The sequence below is a fragment of the Procambarus clarkii genome, chromosome 59 (genome assembly GCF_040958095.1).
Source record: "Procambarus clarkii isolate CNS0578487 chromosome 59, FALCON_Pclarkii_2.0, whole genome shotgun sequence".
NCBI classification, from domain to species: domain Eukaryota; kingdom Metazoa; phylum Arthropoda; class Malacostraca; order Decapoda; family Cambaridae; genus Procambarus; species Procambarus clarkii.
The window spans coordinates 11,394,192-11,410,635 of record NC_091208.1 but is presented as its reverse complement, the minus strand read 5'-3'; the positions used below and the strand labels follow the sequence as shown (position 1 = coordinate 11,410,635).

The 16,444-nt window shown below is 46.6% G+C and overlaps 1 protein-coding gene and 1 non-coding gene across 7 annotated transcripts in view; one reads left to right on the top strand and one right to left on the bottom strand.

The window, feature by feature from the left end:
- Positions 1-16,444, bottom strand: part of LOC123768066 (D-serine dehydratase) — a 340,022-nt gene that overhangs the window by 265,537 nt on the left and 58,041 nt on the right. The window lies entirely within an intron of this gene.
- On the top strand, positions 11,679-11,797 carry LOC123768346 (5S ribosomal RNA). Its single transcript, XR_006774079.2, has one exon. It is a non-coding gene; the product is annotated as a 5S ribosomal RNA (ribosomal RNA).

Here is a 16,444-nt window from a genome sequence, read left to right as displayed (position 1 = left end):
GGCCAAAGCTAGAATATGCAGCTGTTGTGTGGTGCCCATATCTTAAGAAGCACATCAACAAACTGGAAAAGGTGCAAAGACATGCTACTAAGTGGCTCGCAGAACTGAAGGGTAAGAGCTATGAGGAGAGGTTAGAAGCATTAAACATGCCAAAACTAGAAGACAGAAGAAAAAGAGGTGATATGATCACTACATACAAAATAGTAATAGGAATTGATAAAATTGACAGGGAAGATTTTCTGAGACCTGGCACTTCAAGAACATGAGGTCATAGATTTAAACTAGCTAAACACAGATGCCGAAGAAATATAAGAAAATTCACCTTCGCAAACAGAGTGGTAGACGGTTGGAACAAGTTAAGTGAGAAGGTGGTGGAGGCCAAGACCGTCAGTAGTTTCAAAGCGTTATATGACAAAGAGGGCTGGGAAGACGGGACACCACGAGTGTAGCTCTCATCCTGTAACTACACTTAGGTAATTACACTTAGGTAATTACAAGGAGCAGCAACAAGAGACAGCCGAGGAAATTTCTTCAGGGGGGGAGGAGACAGTAAAGAATGTCTATCCCTTCCTCATTAATTAAGAAAATGTGTGCAGCTTGGGAAGAATTGCAAACTTTTGCTGAAATGACTCACCCAAATCACGGTGCAGTAGGCCGTTACCTTAACCTTTTTAATGACACTGTCATACCTCACTACAGACAATAATTAAAATATATGGAAAAACAAAAATCTCTGGAAAGGTTTTTAGTGAGTCAAACAAGCAGTGAATCACAACCAGCTTACCTGTCACCCCTCCAATATTTTCCAGTTTCCAGAACAACCTCTTATGTGGAACTCTGTCGAAAGCCTTTTTTAGGTCCAGATAGATGCAGTCAACCCAACCATCTCTTTCCTGTAATATCTCTGTGGCTCAATCATAGAAACTGAGTAAATTCGATACACAGGATCTTCCAGATCGAAAACCATACTGTCTCTCTGATATTATATCATTTCTCTCTAGGTGTTCTACCCATTTAGTTTTGATTAGTTTTTCCAATACTTTCACTATTACACTTGTCAATGATACAGGTCTATAATTGAGGGGGTCTTCCCTGCTGCCACTTTTGTAGATTGGAACTATGTTAGCCTTTTTCCACACGTCTGCTACGATTCCTGTACACAGGGATGCCTGAAAGATCAGGTGAAGTGGAATGCTGAGCTCAGATGCACATTCTCTCAGAACCCATGGTGAAACGCCATCTGGGCCAGCTGCTTTGTTCTTACCGAGCTCCCTGAGCATTTTTTCCACTTCGTCTCTAGACACCTCTATGTGCTCTATGTTGTTCTCTGGAATTCTTATTGTATCTGGTTCCCTAAAGATTTCATTTTGTACAAACACACTTTGGAACTTTTTGTTTAGTGTTTCACACATTTCCTTTTCATCTTCCGTGAATCTATTTCCCATTTTCAACCTCTGAATATTATCCTTTACCTGCAATTTGTTGTTTATGAATTTATAGAATAGACCTGGCTCTGTTTTACATTTGTCTGCAATCCCTTTTTAAAAATTTCTTTCTGCCTCTCTCCTCACTGCCGTGTAGTTGTTTCTTGCGTCTTTGTATCGCTGGTATGTTTGGGAGTTCGGCCTCTTCCTGTATTGATTCCATTTTTGTGTCTTTTGGTCTCTAGCCCTCTCGCAATTTCTATTGAACCAATCCTGTTTCCTAGTTCTGCATCTCTGTTTTGGTATAAATTTTTTTGTGCCTTTATCATATATTTCACAAAACTTGACATACATCTCATTCACTTCCTTGCCTAGCATCAAGTCTGTCCAATTATACTCACTAAAAAAATTTCTAAGGTCACCATAATGTCCTCTCCTGAAGTCTGGTTTTTCAACTGCTTCAACCTCCTTATTTTCTTCCAGCTTATAACGCATTGCATACTTTATTCCCAGAAAGACTGAAGTTCTTCTGAAAAAGTTGTGAAGTTCTTCGGTGGTCAGTTCTTCGCTGTGTTCCTCCACCAGCTCGCAACACACAACACTCACATCACTATAAATGCCACTTCTTTTTCTAAATTTCTCAAACCATCCCCTGCTCGCCTTAAACTCTTTTGCATTGCATCACTCGTTCCAGGGGTTTTCCTTAAAAGGTCTTCATGCAATTTTCCTTGCTTTTTCACAAATGATGGCCTCTGAAACTCTATCACCCGCTAACTCCTTGCTGTGTATCCAAATTAATAATAACTGTTCAACATCCTCAAGTGTTTGTGTTCTATGTTTCGTGATTATTGATACGCCTTTTGCCACTTTAGCACTCATAATGTTCTTTTTCTTAGCCAGTACGGTGGATATCGTTGACTGTGATTTGTTGTACTGCCTAGCTAGTTCAACAGTAAGTGAGGCGACAGTAAGAAACATCAAAACTGTAGTCCTGAAAACCCAAGAAAGGACAAGACAACCCGATGCAAAAGAGAAGACAACCTACGAAGAGCAAGAAAAAGTGCATAGAAACACCAGGAAAAGTCATACTGTTGCTGAGACGAAGCTCGCAGGTGGGACACCACAACAAAGCCACCTGATCACCACAGAGATGGTGATACCTGCGTCAAAATACTAGATGCGAAGAGCCGACGAGAAAGCCGAACCAGTCACGTACAGGACCGGTCCAACCTGCCGAAAGAGGCGGAGCCGCGGGAAAACGCCCCGGGTTCGGACACCTATTAAGCAGCGTCTGAAAATAAAGCTGAGCCAGCCACCAAGGGACCATAAAGACTACTCTCATGGGAATGGGCTCCAACCGAGCCAGTACCCGAAGCAACAGCTGGACCATTCCCGTAGAGGTTCTTGCCTCTACAGAACTCAACAGAAGAAAATAAAAACAAAAGAAAAACCCCGCAAAAGTACACCGTCTCCAGAGGCAACAGGAACCGGTCGCCGCTTAGGTGGCAGGCCGCGCAACACCTTGACGCCCTAACCAGCACAATACCAGTCCCTACCCAGGGCCAAACAAGGGCCCCAAGCCCCAGCTGGCCCCCAAGGGCGAGGCAAATGCCGAGCAGCAAGAACCTCTACGGGAATGGTTCCCGAACGCCCCAGGGAAGATAACCCTGTCACGCAGGGTCAGTACTCACAGGGCGCTTAGGGAAGTCAGCCACTAAGTGCATGCAGCCCCGGCACTGATGAGGTACTCCTGGCCACCGCACAACACAACACACGGCAGTGAACGCCACACAAGGCAAACACTGCCTAGGAAACTGAGGCCAGAGAAGCATCTATCCTGGTTGACATTAGCTTACGAACTGATGCTAGGCAGCCGGCGCAGTAGGTCCGGGGCTCCCCCTTCCCCTTTTGGGACAGGGAGGGCTGTGCGGACAATCGGCACGGCAGTAAAGTGTGATGTTTGCTTGTTTCCTTGGGATTGTAGGGAGTTTCTACCTCTCTGTTCGTTTTTTTTGTTTTAGTTTTTACCATGTGGGGTTTGTTTTGTTATGCCTACCTTTCTGGGTGCAAACCCCGGCCAATGGCAGATAAGGAAAACCCCAACCACAGGGGGGTTTTCCAGGGCCATTGCTCCCTGAAACCTCTCTGAAGGGGCCAGGTTCTGGCGCTGGTCCCTGGTAGGTCTGAACTCCTTAGCTAATGTCCCGGTCTAATATAACATACATTAGCCCGATAAGCTCCAGGGAGCTGTAGGAGCTCCCCACAGAAAATCACCACAAAAACGGAATTTCTTATAGGTGTGATTGTTACTAAGCGGGCAGCTGTATTAAACTGAGGCAGGTCGGCCCACGTGTCCGGGAACCACGCACTTGGTCGACCCGAACGTGTACCAACGAATATCGTTAATCGACAACATTATCGTATGTCGAGTCACATTTTTCGATCAAATTTACATTGTAACTCAAAATTATCGTAAGTCGGGGCAATCGTAAGTCGAGGTGCCACTGTATTGTCATTAGTAATTGATGTCATCAGTACTCAGCATTTGTAAAAAAATTAGAACTTTTTTTTTGCAAGTTTGGAATGTATTGATGCAAGTTGTGAATGACAACTTCAACACTTTTATATTATTTATATATAGTATTTAAATATTTACAAAATTGTACTGTAAAATGCGTTTCAAAACAGTTTTGGTGTAACTGGTAAATTTTGAAACAGTCACTAACATGCATATTATTTTTGGCAAATCTTCAAGATAATGAATAATTACAGTACTGTCTCCACTTGATTATCTGGACTATATGGGAAGGACCCCCAGCCGGATAATCACATTTTCCGGATAAGTGTACTTTTTCACCTCTGAGTCCAAATAGGACCATTTCCAACAATTTTTATACCATACTCATGATTTGAATTGACACACATTAATTAGTGTGTGGGGCTGGGTGGGGTGGCTAGCTGCCTAGCTGGTAGGTGGGCAGGGAAAGTGGGTGGGCAGGCAGGGATAGGTGGGTTCAGGCAGGTGGGGTTTGGATGGGTGGATGGCAGGCAAATGGGCTTGGTGGGTGAACAGGTTCGAGCAGGCAAGTATTCACCTAGTTGTGTTTTGCGGGGGTTGAACTTTGCTCTTTCGGCCAGCCTCTCAACTGTCAATCAACTGTTTACTAACTACTTTTTTTTTCACACCACACACACACACACACACACACCCCAGGACACAGCCCATTACAGCTGACTAACTCCCAGGTACCTATTTACTGCTAGGTAACAGGGGCATTCAGGGTGAAAGAAACTTTGCCCATTTGTTTCTGCCTCGGGCGGGAATCGAACCTGCGCCACAGAATTACGAGTCCTGTGCACTATCCACCAGGCTACGAGGCCCCCTAGTGGGAGCCTCAGTAGGTGAGTGAGCAGGCAGGTGGGTGGGCTATCAAGCAGGTGGGTGAGCAAGCAGGCAGGTGGGTAAACAGGTGGGTGGGCAGGGAAGAGGGTTAACAGGTGGGTGGGTGGGTGAGCAGGCAGGTGGGTGTGCAGGTCGGTGGGTGGGTGGGCAAGCAAGCAGATGGGTGAACAGGTGGCTGGGTGGGCTATCAGGCAGGTACGTGGGCGAGCAAGAAGGTGGGTGAACAGGTGGGCTATCAGGCAGGTGTGTGAGCAAGCAGGAAGGTAGGTGAACAGGTGGGTGGGTGGGTGGGCTATCAGGCAGGTGGGTGAACAGGTGGGTGGGCAAGCAGGAAGGTAGGTGAACAGGTGGATGGGTGGGTGAGCAGGAAGGTGGGTGAACAAGTGGATGGGTGGGTGAGCAGGAAGGTGGGTGAACAGGTGGGTGGGTGGGTGAGCAGGCAGGTGGGTGAACAGGTGGCTGGGTGGGCTATCAGGCAGGTGGGTGGGTGATCAGGAAGGTGGGTGGGCGAGAAGGAAGGTGGGTGAACAGGTGGGTGGGCTATCAGGCAGGTGGGTGGGTGAGCAGGAAGGTGGGTGAGTAAGTGGGCATGCAGGCAGACAGGTGGGCGAGCAGGCAGGAGGGTGAGTAGGTGGGTGGATTGGCAGGTGGGTGGGTTAGCAGGTGAGTGGGTTGGCAGTTGGGTATGTTGGCAGTTGGGTATGTTGGCAGGTGGGCATGCAGACAGGTGGGTGGGCAAGCAGGCAGGTGGATGAACAGGTGGGTTGGTTGGCAGGTAGGCATGCAGGCAGGCGGGAGGGTAAGCAGGCAGGTGGGTGGGTTGCAGGTGGGGGCATGCAGGCAGGAAGGAAGTTACTCGGCTTGTGGTTACTCGGAGTGGGGTTTTCACCACTCCGAGTAACCACAAGCCCCGCCTAGAGAGGGAGAAAAAAACCTCACAGGGCCCTACGGGGCCAAGGCCCCACAAGTCAGCACCTCCCCAGCCCCGGGAACCCACACGACAGGCTCTGGGGCCGAGCCGTCCCCCCAAAGCCCCAGTTGTACCAGAAAACCGGGGCAGTGGCGAAAATACTAAGGAAGGGAGCCCACTGGCAGACTCTTACAACATGGCTGGAGGAACAGGCTCGAATGCCCCTGTCACTACCCCAGAAGGGAGAATTCCCCGAGACCACCCGAGTCTCAAAACCATCGAACCCCGCCCCGACCCTGAACCCACAGACAGTAAGGAACCGGATGGAGGTATGAAAGGGGGAACCAGGGGAAAGACAAGGAGGCGTGGAAGGAATCGAAGCAACCAACACCCCCAAGTCCTAACACGAACCAAAACGGGGCAGCCCCGGGCCTCCCGGGGAGCAAACAAACAAGAGCATTGCCACCACCAAAACTCAACGTGCAACGCCCCTGCTACCTGCACCCGCTTAGTCAGCATACAACTGGGTAACCGAGCCACAACGAGCAACAAAACTCGCAGGACTCCGGGTCGAAGGTGTCACCGACCCAACAAGCAGCAGATGGAGGCAAAACAGAGAGTCACCCTGAGACAGGGGTGAGAGCAACCCCTTGGGTGAGAGCAGAATAGAGGTTTGTTTTGGATCGCTTACCTTTCTGGATGCTTGACCCGGTCGATGGCATACAATGCTTCCAACCACACGGGGGTTTCTATAGGCCATTGCTCCCCTTGCCTCTCTGAGGGGGCTAGGTTCTGGCCGTGGTCCCCGGTAGGCCCTAGAACTCCATACACATGACTGATGCCAAAGTCTGACATTAGCATATCAGCCTGGTTTAGCTCCAAGGAGCCGACAGGGCTCCCCCCAGAAAAACCCAGCAGACCCCAAGGGTAGCCAAATACCGAGCAGTAAACGGCACAGCGGAGGTAGATCCCATGGTAACTTATTGAAGGAAGCCCCAAGCCCCAAGGGTAGTACTTACAGGGCACCTAGGGAAGGAGACCCTAGGTGCATGCAACCTGAGTACCGTGGAACATCACTCCCGCACCACCTGAAGGGACAGCCCACACCACAAGGCACAGAACTGTAATGAAAATCTGGAGCCAGAGGCAAGACCACACCAGACTCCCATCAGCCAAGAACTGTAGATAGGGTCACAGGTGGATGGGTCTGGGGCTCCCCCTTCCCCCTCCCAGGGAGTGGGGAGGTTGCACAAATAGCGGCCCGGCGACATGAGGATGTCATGCTAATTTGCTAATTTTTGTTTGAGGAGTTCTGTCCACCTGTTCGGCTTTCAGTCGCAATAATTTTACCAGAAAAGGGGTTTGTTTTGGGATGCCTACCTTTCTGCGTGCCTGTCCTGATCGATGGCAGACATAGAATGTTCCCAAATACAGGGGGGGGGGGGGATTCTCTATAGGCTATTGCTCCTTGTGCCTCTCTAGAGGGGGCTAGGTTCTAGCTCGTGGTCCCCGGTAGGCAAAAACTTCATGAAATGACTGATGCCAGACAGACAGACATATCCATCCAGCCTGCATAGCTCCGGGGAGCCGACAGGGCTCCTCCCAGAAATAAAGCTTATGATTGTATATGTTATCAAAAAGGAAGTGACAAACTCATTTTTGCATTTTAATCACAGTGATTAGATCTTCTTGAGAGAGGAAAGATATTCATATTTTACAGGTTTCTTGACCGACGCTCTCCCTATCGATGGGAACTAACATGTTTTTTTTATTATTAACAAGTTTAGGTATACACAGCACTGTGCTGCTACCCTGTTTTATATGAAAGATTACACAGTGTATATAAAAAACTGGTAAGTTCATCAAATATTCCAATCTCACTGGATTGTAATTTATACATGGAATCAGGAGAGAAAATACCAGCCTCAATGCACACACACAAAAAAAATAAACTCTGACTAACAATCATGTGAGAACATAAAATGCAAGGCTGATCTATTAATCCCCATTAGCAAAATCTGAGTACAGCATAAGAATATCTTCCAATATTCCTAAGTGTATGAAGTAATCACAGAGCTCAAAGTACCTCTTACCATATGGTCTGAAGTCACTTTTAACAGGGCACTCACAGATATAATGTTGGAGAGTATGTCCCAGCTCCTGTTCAAATAGTTTAAAATTGGAATGTTCACCATTGGGGTGGGATTCATTACCTGCAGTCACCTGCCATAGATATCGACATCCCAGCCTAATTACGGCAATTACAATGTCACTCTGTCTAGAGGATGTTTTATGCTGTCCGTACATATAATTCTCGGTTCTAAACATGTCATAGCTCTTCATACTCGTGCTTTCTGGTTTTTGTGTGACAGTGACTGCTCTTCTGTCTTCCCTAATTACCTAAAATATTGCGGCTTTTACAGAAGAGATTGGAATGCCCATATCCAACTCAATTTCAAGCTTATCACATGCAGTTTTAGCTGCCTTATTTGTGTCATCATGATGGACAACACCTATATGAGAAGGTATCCATACAAATGAGACTTTGAAACTCCTGCTCTTTGCAATAATAATGTTGTTTATAAACCCTGATTAACCCTTAAAGTGCACATCACATCATATGACATGTTGGAGTACTACGCAAGATTTAAACGGCCCGCGGATACACGGGGTTCACCACACCTTCATCAGAGCTCTTGTAAACAGACGCCATTTAAAAAAAAATCGTGGGCCAAACTCCAGGGTGTTAGGGGCCTCAGTATTGACTGAGCTACCAAGCCTGATGCACGCAGCATAAGCTAACAGCACTGCTGTTCAGCTTGTGACCACAGCATCGCCTAAAAATGCCATAATATACTTGATCATGCTATTATGTAGCGATGATATTATTACAGAAGACCCCTGACTGTGATAAAACTAACCAGGGTTCTGATAATAGCAGGATTGTGATGATATTTAGCGCTGTGCGCCATGGAGGGAGGAGTAATGCTGTGGGAGGGAGGGTGGTGGCGATGTCTTCTGACTGTGTGTCCACCTTTTATTGACTGCACTAACCATACCAGCTTAGTGGTTCACTATGGTGAACACAAATGTAGATACTTATATATAACGTGTGTATAGAGGGTATAAACAGCAAGAGGAGAAGGTTGGGAGCCGCCATTTTGGTGAGGGCGGTGGCGTCGTCGGCACGACGCCACAGTGCAGACGACGGTGTTGTTTACTGGTTACCACGATGGTCTTTGGGCACCATACCAGTTTACTTGTACAAGTATGGTGAATAAAATGGGTAGATATTTATATATAATGTGTGTATATAGCATAATAACACCACAAACAGTATTGTTAGAGGAGAAATAATAGTGCGTCTGGCCTTGAGGGTGGCAGCCATCAGCTGACTGTGTGAGGTCCTACGTCTTTGTGCCTTTACTCACCATACAAGCTTAGATGTACAGTTATGGTGAACAAAACATGTAAATACTTATACATAACGTCTGTATATAAAAGCAAAAACAGTATGGTGGGTGGAGAATGGTGGCAAGTCAGGTGAGGTGAGGGAGGGAGGGAGTGGCAGCCAGTGGCGGGCTGCCAATGCCTGTCACTGCCACTCAGCATACCAACTTAGTGGCTCGTGATGGTGAACACGATTGTAGATACTTATATATAGCATCTGTATATAGCGAATAAAAGCAAAAACAGTATTGTGGGAGGAGAATGTGGGTGAGTCAGGTGACTTGAGGGAGGGAGGAAGTAGCAACCAGTGGCAGGCTGCCACTCAGCATGCCAACTTAGTGGTTCATTATGGTGAACACGAATGTAGATACTTATATACGTCTGTATATAGTGAATAAAAGCAAAAACAGTATTGTGGGAGGAGAATGTGGGTGAGTCAGATGACTTGAGGGAGGGCGTGAGTGACTGGCTGGTACACGGCGGTCACTCCTCGTTACTTTTTGACTCATAATGTCTACTTAGTGGTTCGTTATGGTGAACAAAACATGCAGATACTTATATATAACCTGTGTATATTGTGTAATAACCGACAAAGTATTTGTTCACTGATTGATGAACATAATTGAATCAACAATATGCACACCATATTTTTGAGTACAGCGATGATTCACTCATTTTATTATATACATATATCAAACTACACACTATTGAATAATATTACAGCAAAAAACTATGAAAAATCAATCAGAGACATTGAAATAATTAGGTAATTATCTCTTTGTGGCAACTCCGGCCTGACAGCTGGCGAGCAACAGACCGCCTGGGACGCACGCTGAGTCAGCGCCTGTTTTTTGCCAGACTTCCCCGCCCTATAGTGGGCAATATATGCCACTTACGATTTTTTATTATTTTTCCCGTGATCATTGAACACAAATTAACAGGTTAGGAAGAAAAAATATTTTTTTTTTCCCAAATTACATGCGCCTGTGGGGAACAAAGGATATTATACCCCTAGCATGTTTAGGGTTAAGCAACTCATAAAAGCGAAACAACAGCACCTACATGACCAGCAACAAACCGAACCTCCCCGCCACCTCCCGCTTTGCCAGCACCCGAAAAAATGACCGACACTCTACCTTACACCACTTTCACCACTCCAGAATCGAGGGAAACACCTCCTTCCGAGCGGCCAAAATGGCCCACCGGGCCCGGAACTTGGCACACACATCCGGGCACTTCAGCAACCCACAATTCAGCTTCCACTAGCCCCGACCAACCCGCACTTGGCTGTTAACCCCCACCTGCAAAACTACCATGCAATGGTCCGAGAACCCCACCGGAACCATCTGCAATGAGAAAACCTTCCCCCCCCCCCCCCCCCCCCCAGTAAGCACATAAAAGCATTCAAGGCGAGACAAAGAAGTATTTCAAAGGATCCTGTGCAACACGGACGCATCCTGAAACCCGCAACTCTGAAACGTGGCAGACAAAATCAGCGAGATATTGGCTGGATGAAGATTGTTGCAATCCCGCGCCGATGTGATACAATTAAAATTTACCCCAAAAAATCACCTCCCGCGCAAAGAATGCATATATATCAGGAGATAAAAAACCCTCCCATTCCTGCCTTCGCATCACCCCAGACGGCGCTTATGCATTCAAAAATGAAACCTCAGACCCCAAATAGGACACTCGAACCAACAACACCTAACTATCCTAATCCATTTCTATTTGAAAAATGGAAATCGGGGCCCACTTAGACAGCAGGAGCAGCTTGCCCCCACGCAAACAACAAGGCGGGTTCAACATCACCGTAAAACCTTCAACCAACACATGCGAGCTGGAGCTGATCGGCCGAGCGGACAGCACGCTGGACTTGTGATCCTGTGGTCCCGGGTTCGATCCCGGGCGCTGGCGAGAAACAATGGGCAGAGTTTCTTTCACCCTATGCCCCTGTTACCTAGCAGTAAATTGGTACCTGGGTGTTAGTCAGCTGTCACGGGCTGCTTCCTGGGGGTAGGAGGCCTGGTCGAGGACCGGGCCGCGGGGACACTAAAGCCCCGAAATCATCTCAAGATAACCTCAAGATGCAACAACTCCACCTCCCGCATATTATGTTGCTGCACAAATGCCACATCTCCCCCTCCACTCGCACAGCATCGACACCAGTCCCAATTACACAGCCACAGAACCCAGCCCATTCACATTCAGTGAAGCATACGTCAATTTAGGATCCATTAAGGAACAAAAAAAAGACCCTACCTAACCACACTACCAGTAGACTGGCCCAGCCTGGCCGATACCCCGCCCGAGGAAACAGCAGCAGCCGCCACAATAACACAACGTCAAACAAAGGCTGCGATCATCACAACGGTCCCCAATATCCACCACCTCCCACTCCGGGCTCTGCACCCCAGGAGGGACACATGAGAAAGCACCAGAGGGTTTAACAGGGTAGGGGGGGGGCACAGCACACCCTCCACCCCCCAGCGCCAACGGCCATACCACGTTGATAACACCGCTTCTCGTCTGATCAGCGAAGTTAAGCAACGTTGGGTTTGGTTAGTACTTGGATGGGTGACCGCCTGGGAACACCAAATGCTGTTGGCAATAATGTTTTTGGGGGTAGAAATAGCCTAAGCTACTCTATCCCTTTGAGATGTATTTATTGCTTATCTCAATAAACATACTTGAACTTGAACACCCACCAGCACTGACAGGGCCACTACTGACATCGCCACAACCTCACAATCGCACACATCTGCAGCTGACACAAACCTCTGCACCGAAGGCTCACTGTCCCCCGAGTGATCACTGTTGGTTGTCTTCTGGCGCTTCATCAGAGAGACAGGCTGACTCGGAACTGCAGAGGCCAAAGGACGACGTGAGGAGTGGACCCCATGTGAGGACACATCCGCCTCCATAGGCACCACAACTAGGGCAGAAACACACACTGCCTTGGGTGCACCAGAACCTGGCGCAACATCACCCACCGCCTGCGAAACAGGGCCACAACCCACTAAAGCTTCCACATCCAAGGCAACGGCAACTGGAGGAGGATGCACCTCCAAGTGCATGACCATGGAAGAACCACCCACACCAGGGGCGGGCCCACAGACACCAGACATGGCACCGGCACCAACACCTCAGTACCAGCGGGGCACCCAACCTGGCAGGACCATCTACCAGATCCACATAGCCAAACAATGGCAGGAAGTCCTCCTCACAGAAGATATTTTCCACCTGGACGGCACCATTACGGCAACCCGCAGCCTCAACTATACAGCACCGGAAACAAGTGCTTTCCTGACCAGCATAAAAAATTGCACCTTGAATCCCAGCAGCACCATAAATGACGGGATCGCCTTCCACAGCTTCATGATAACCGTACAGGTGCCAAACAGGGTGCCCCGAATACGTCCAGACTTCAGCACATTTTGCCAACAGGCAAGGACACTCCAATATCTCCCCCACCCCCCAAAAAAAAAAAAATTGGTAGAGCAGGCCCTCCAGGAACTCAAAAGGGAACCCTGCACCACCACAAATGTTACTGCATGCACAAGTCTGTCAGACAAACCAGGCAAAAGTATAACACGCTCTGCAAACTAGTCCACCACACCTCGGTACACCGCAGCGTCAGACAGATTAACCCTTAACCCTCAAACCGCGCATATCATATATAAATGATATCGGTGACAAAACTGAAACCGCGCACATCATTTATATATGATTTCGTGTCTAGCGCTATAATTTAAACGCCCCGCCTGGGATAGGGGCAGCTATAGTACAGCCACGACCGATTGTTGCCAGATGGCACCTAGAAAAAAAATCCAGGCCAACATTCTTGGGTGTTACAGCGTCAGTATTGAGCAAGCCACCAAGGCTGGCGCACGCAGCACTAGCTCACAGCACCGCTGTTCAGCTTGTGACCACAGCATCGCCTACAAATACCATAATATAAATGATACTGCTATTATTTAGCAGTGATAGTATTACTGAAGCCCCATGACTGTGATAAAATTGACCAGGATTCTGATAATAGCAGGATTGTGGTGATATTTAGCGCTGTGCTCCATGGAGGGAGGAGTAAGGCTGTGGAGGGAGGGTTGTGGCGTCGTTTTCTGACTGTGTGTGGCCACTATTTATTGACTGCACTCACCATACCAGCTTAGTGGTTCGCTATGGTGAACACAAATGTAGATACTTATATATAACGTGTGTATAGTGTGATAACAGCGAGAGGAGTAGGTTGGGAGCCGCCATTTTGGTGAGGGAGGAGCGTCATCTGCACGACTTGGCATGTTGTTTACTGATGGCCACTATGGTCTTTGGGCACCATACCAGCTTATTTGTACAGGTATGGTGAATAAAACAGGTAGATACTTATATATAATGTGTGTATATAGCGTAATAACACCACAAACAATATTGTTGGAGGACAAATATTAGTGCGTCTGGCCTTGAGGGCGGCCGCCGATCAGCTGACTGTGTGAGTAGCTACGTCTTTGTGCCTTTACTCACCATACAAGCTTAGATATACAGTTATGGTGAACAAAACATGTAAATATGTATATATAATGTCTGTGTATAGTGAATATATTACAGAAACAGTATTGTGGGAGGTGAATGAGGGTGAGTGAGGTGGTGTTGAGGGAGGGAGTGGCAGAGAGTGGCTCGCTGGTGTTTGGCGGTCACTCCTCGTTGCTTTTTGACTCAAGACCGACTTAGTAGTTCGTTATGGTGTACAAAACATGCAAATACTTATATATAACCTGTGTATATAGTGTAACAACACCAAAACTATTTGTTTATTGTTTTATGAACATAATAATTGAATCACTAATATGCACACCATAATTTTGAGTACAGCGATGGTTCACACATTTTATAATATAAATATACCACAATTCACTGTATGGAATAATATTACTGCAAAAAACTAAGAAAAATCAGAGACATTGAAATAATTAGGTAATAATATATTTGTGGCAACTGCCGTCTGACAGCTCGGGCGGAGTAGACCTTGTCTGGCGAAGGCTCTGCCAACGCCCCTTTTTTGCCACACTTCCCTATTCTATTGCGGCTAAAATATGCCACCTACGATTTTTTTGTTATTTTTTCCGTGATCAGGGAACAAAAATGAACACTTCTATAATACGAAAGAATTTTTTGGATTTTTTTTTTTGTTGCGCCTGTGGGTGTGAATTCCATTTGGGCCCCTAGCGGTTTGAGGGTTATGGTGCTACAGCCGGGGCTTTATAGGCGCATCAGTTGGGGTTAGGAGAAAAAATATTTGAATTATGTGAAAATTAATATTTAATGTTAAACAAATCTCCAACTTATTGGCTTCAGAGTTGTGAAAGTTTCATTCCAATATTTTCAGAAATGGATTTCAGACAATTTTTTTTAAAAAGAACATTTTGTTGATAAGGAGAACAGCCCCTATTAACTGGAACTGAGGGATAATGCAGTAATAAAGAGATGCAAGCACCAGTCCGATGCACAAAGAAGAATAGTAGTAAGAAGTGCCCACAAAGTGGATATGCAGCTGGTGCCTTTATTGCATTGCCGAGTAATACACAGTAACACCAATAATAATGAGTAAATATGTTATTATGCTGTATTTTGTTATACATCATAAAAATACATTGCCAATTTTATTATCTGTTACTTTTACCAATGTCCCAATTATTTTTTTTTCGGGGGACCTTACCTTACCTTGAGGTGCTTCCGGGGCTTAGCGTCCCCGCGGCCCGGTCGTCGACCAGGCCTCCTGGTTGCCAGACTGATCAACCAGGCTGTTGGACGCGGCTGCTCGCAGCCTGACGTATGAGTCACAGCCTGGTTGATCAGGTATCCTTTGGAGGTGCTTATCCAGTTCTCTCTTGAACACTGTGACGGGTCGGCCAGTTATGCCCCTTATGTGTAGTGGAAGCGTGTTGAACAGTCTCGGGCCTCTGATGTTGATAGAGTTCTCTCTCAGAGTACCTGTTGCACCTCTGTTTTTCAATGGGGGTATTCTGCACATCCTGCCATGTCTTCTGGTCTCATGTGATGTTATTTCTGTGTGCAGGTTTGGGACCAGCCCCTCTAATATTTTCCACGTGTAAATTATTATGTACCTCTCCCACCTGCGCTCAAGGGAGTACAGTTTTAGGCTCTTTAGTCGGTCCCAATAGTTTAGATGTTTTACTGAGTGGATTCTAGCAGTAAAGGATCTCTGCACGCTCTCCAGGTCAGCAATTTCTCCAGCTTTGAAAGGTGCTGTCATTGTGCAGCAGTACTCCACTCTAGAGAGCACAAGCGTTTTGAAAAGTATCATCATCGGTATAGCATCTCTAGTGTGAAAAGTTCTTGTTATCCAACCTGTCATTTTTCTTGCAGTTGTGACGGCTACTTTATTGTGTTCTTTAAAGGTAAGGTCTTCCGACATGAGTACACCCAGATCCTTTACATTGCCTTTTCGTTCTATGTTATGATTTGCCTGAGTTTTGTATGTGGTTTCCGTTTTTATATTTTCATTTTTTCCATAGCGCATAAGCTGGAACTTATCTTCGTTAAACACCATATTATTTTCTGTAGCCCATAGAAAGACCTGATCTACATCTGACTGGAGGTTCGCCGTATCCTCTATGTTGCCTACTCTCATGAAGATCCTAGTGTCATCTGCAAAGGATGATACAGTGCTATAGGTTGTGTTCTTGTCTATGTCCGATATGAGGATGAGAAAAAGTACTGGAGCAAGCACAGTACCCTGGGGGACTGAGCTCTTCACGGTTGATGGGCTGGATTTTATTTTGTTGACTATTACACATTGGGTTCTGTTGGTCAGGAAATTGTAGATCCATCTGCCTATTTTTCCGGTAATTCCTTTTGAACGCATTTTATGTGCAATAACACCATGGTCACATTTATCAAAAGCTTTTGCAAAATCTGTGTAAATTACATCAGCGTTTTGTTTGTCTTCCATAGCATCTAATGCCATATCATAGTGGTCCAGCAACTGCGACAGGCAAGAGCGCCCTGTTCTGAAACCATGTTGTCCGGGGTTATGGAGATGCTGTGATTCCATGTATTTTGTGATCTTACTTCTTAGCACTCTCTCAAAAATTTTTATGATGTGCGATGTTAGTGCTATCGGTCTGTAATTTTTTGCCTCTGCCTTATTTCCTCCTTTATGAAGTGGTGCTATCTCTGCTGTTTTTAGTATATCAGGAATAACGCCAGTATCTAGGCTTTGTCTCCACAGAATGTGGA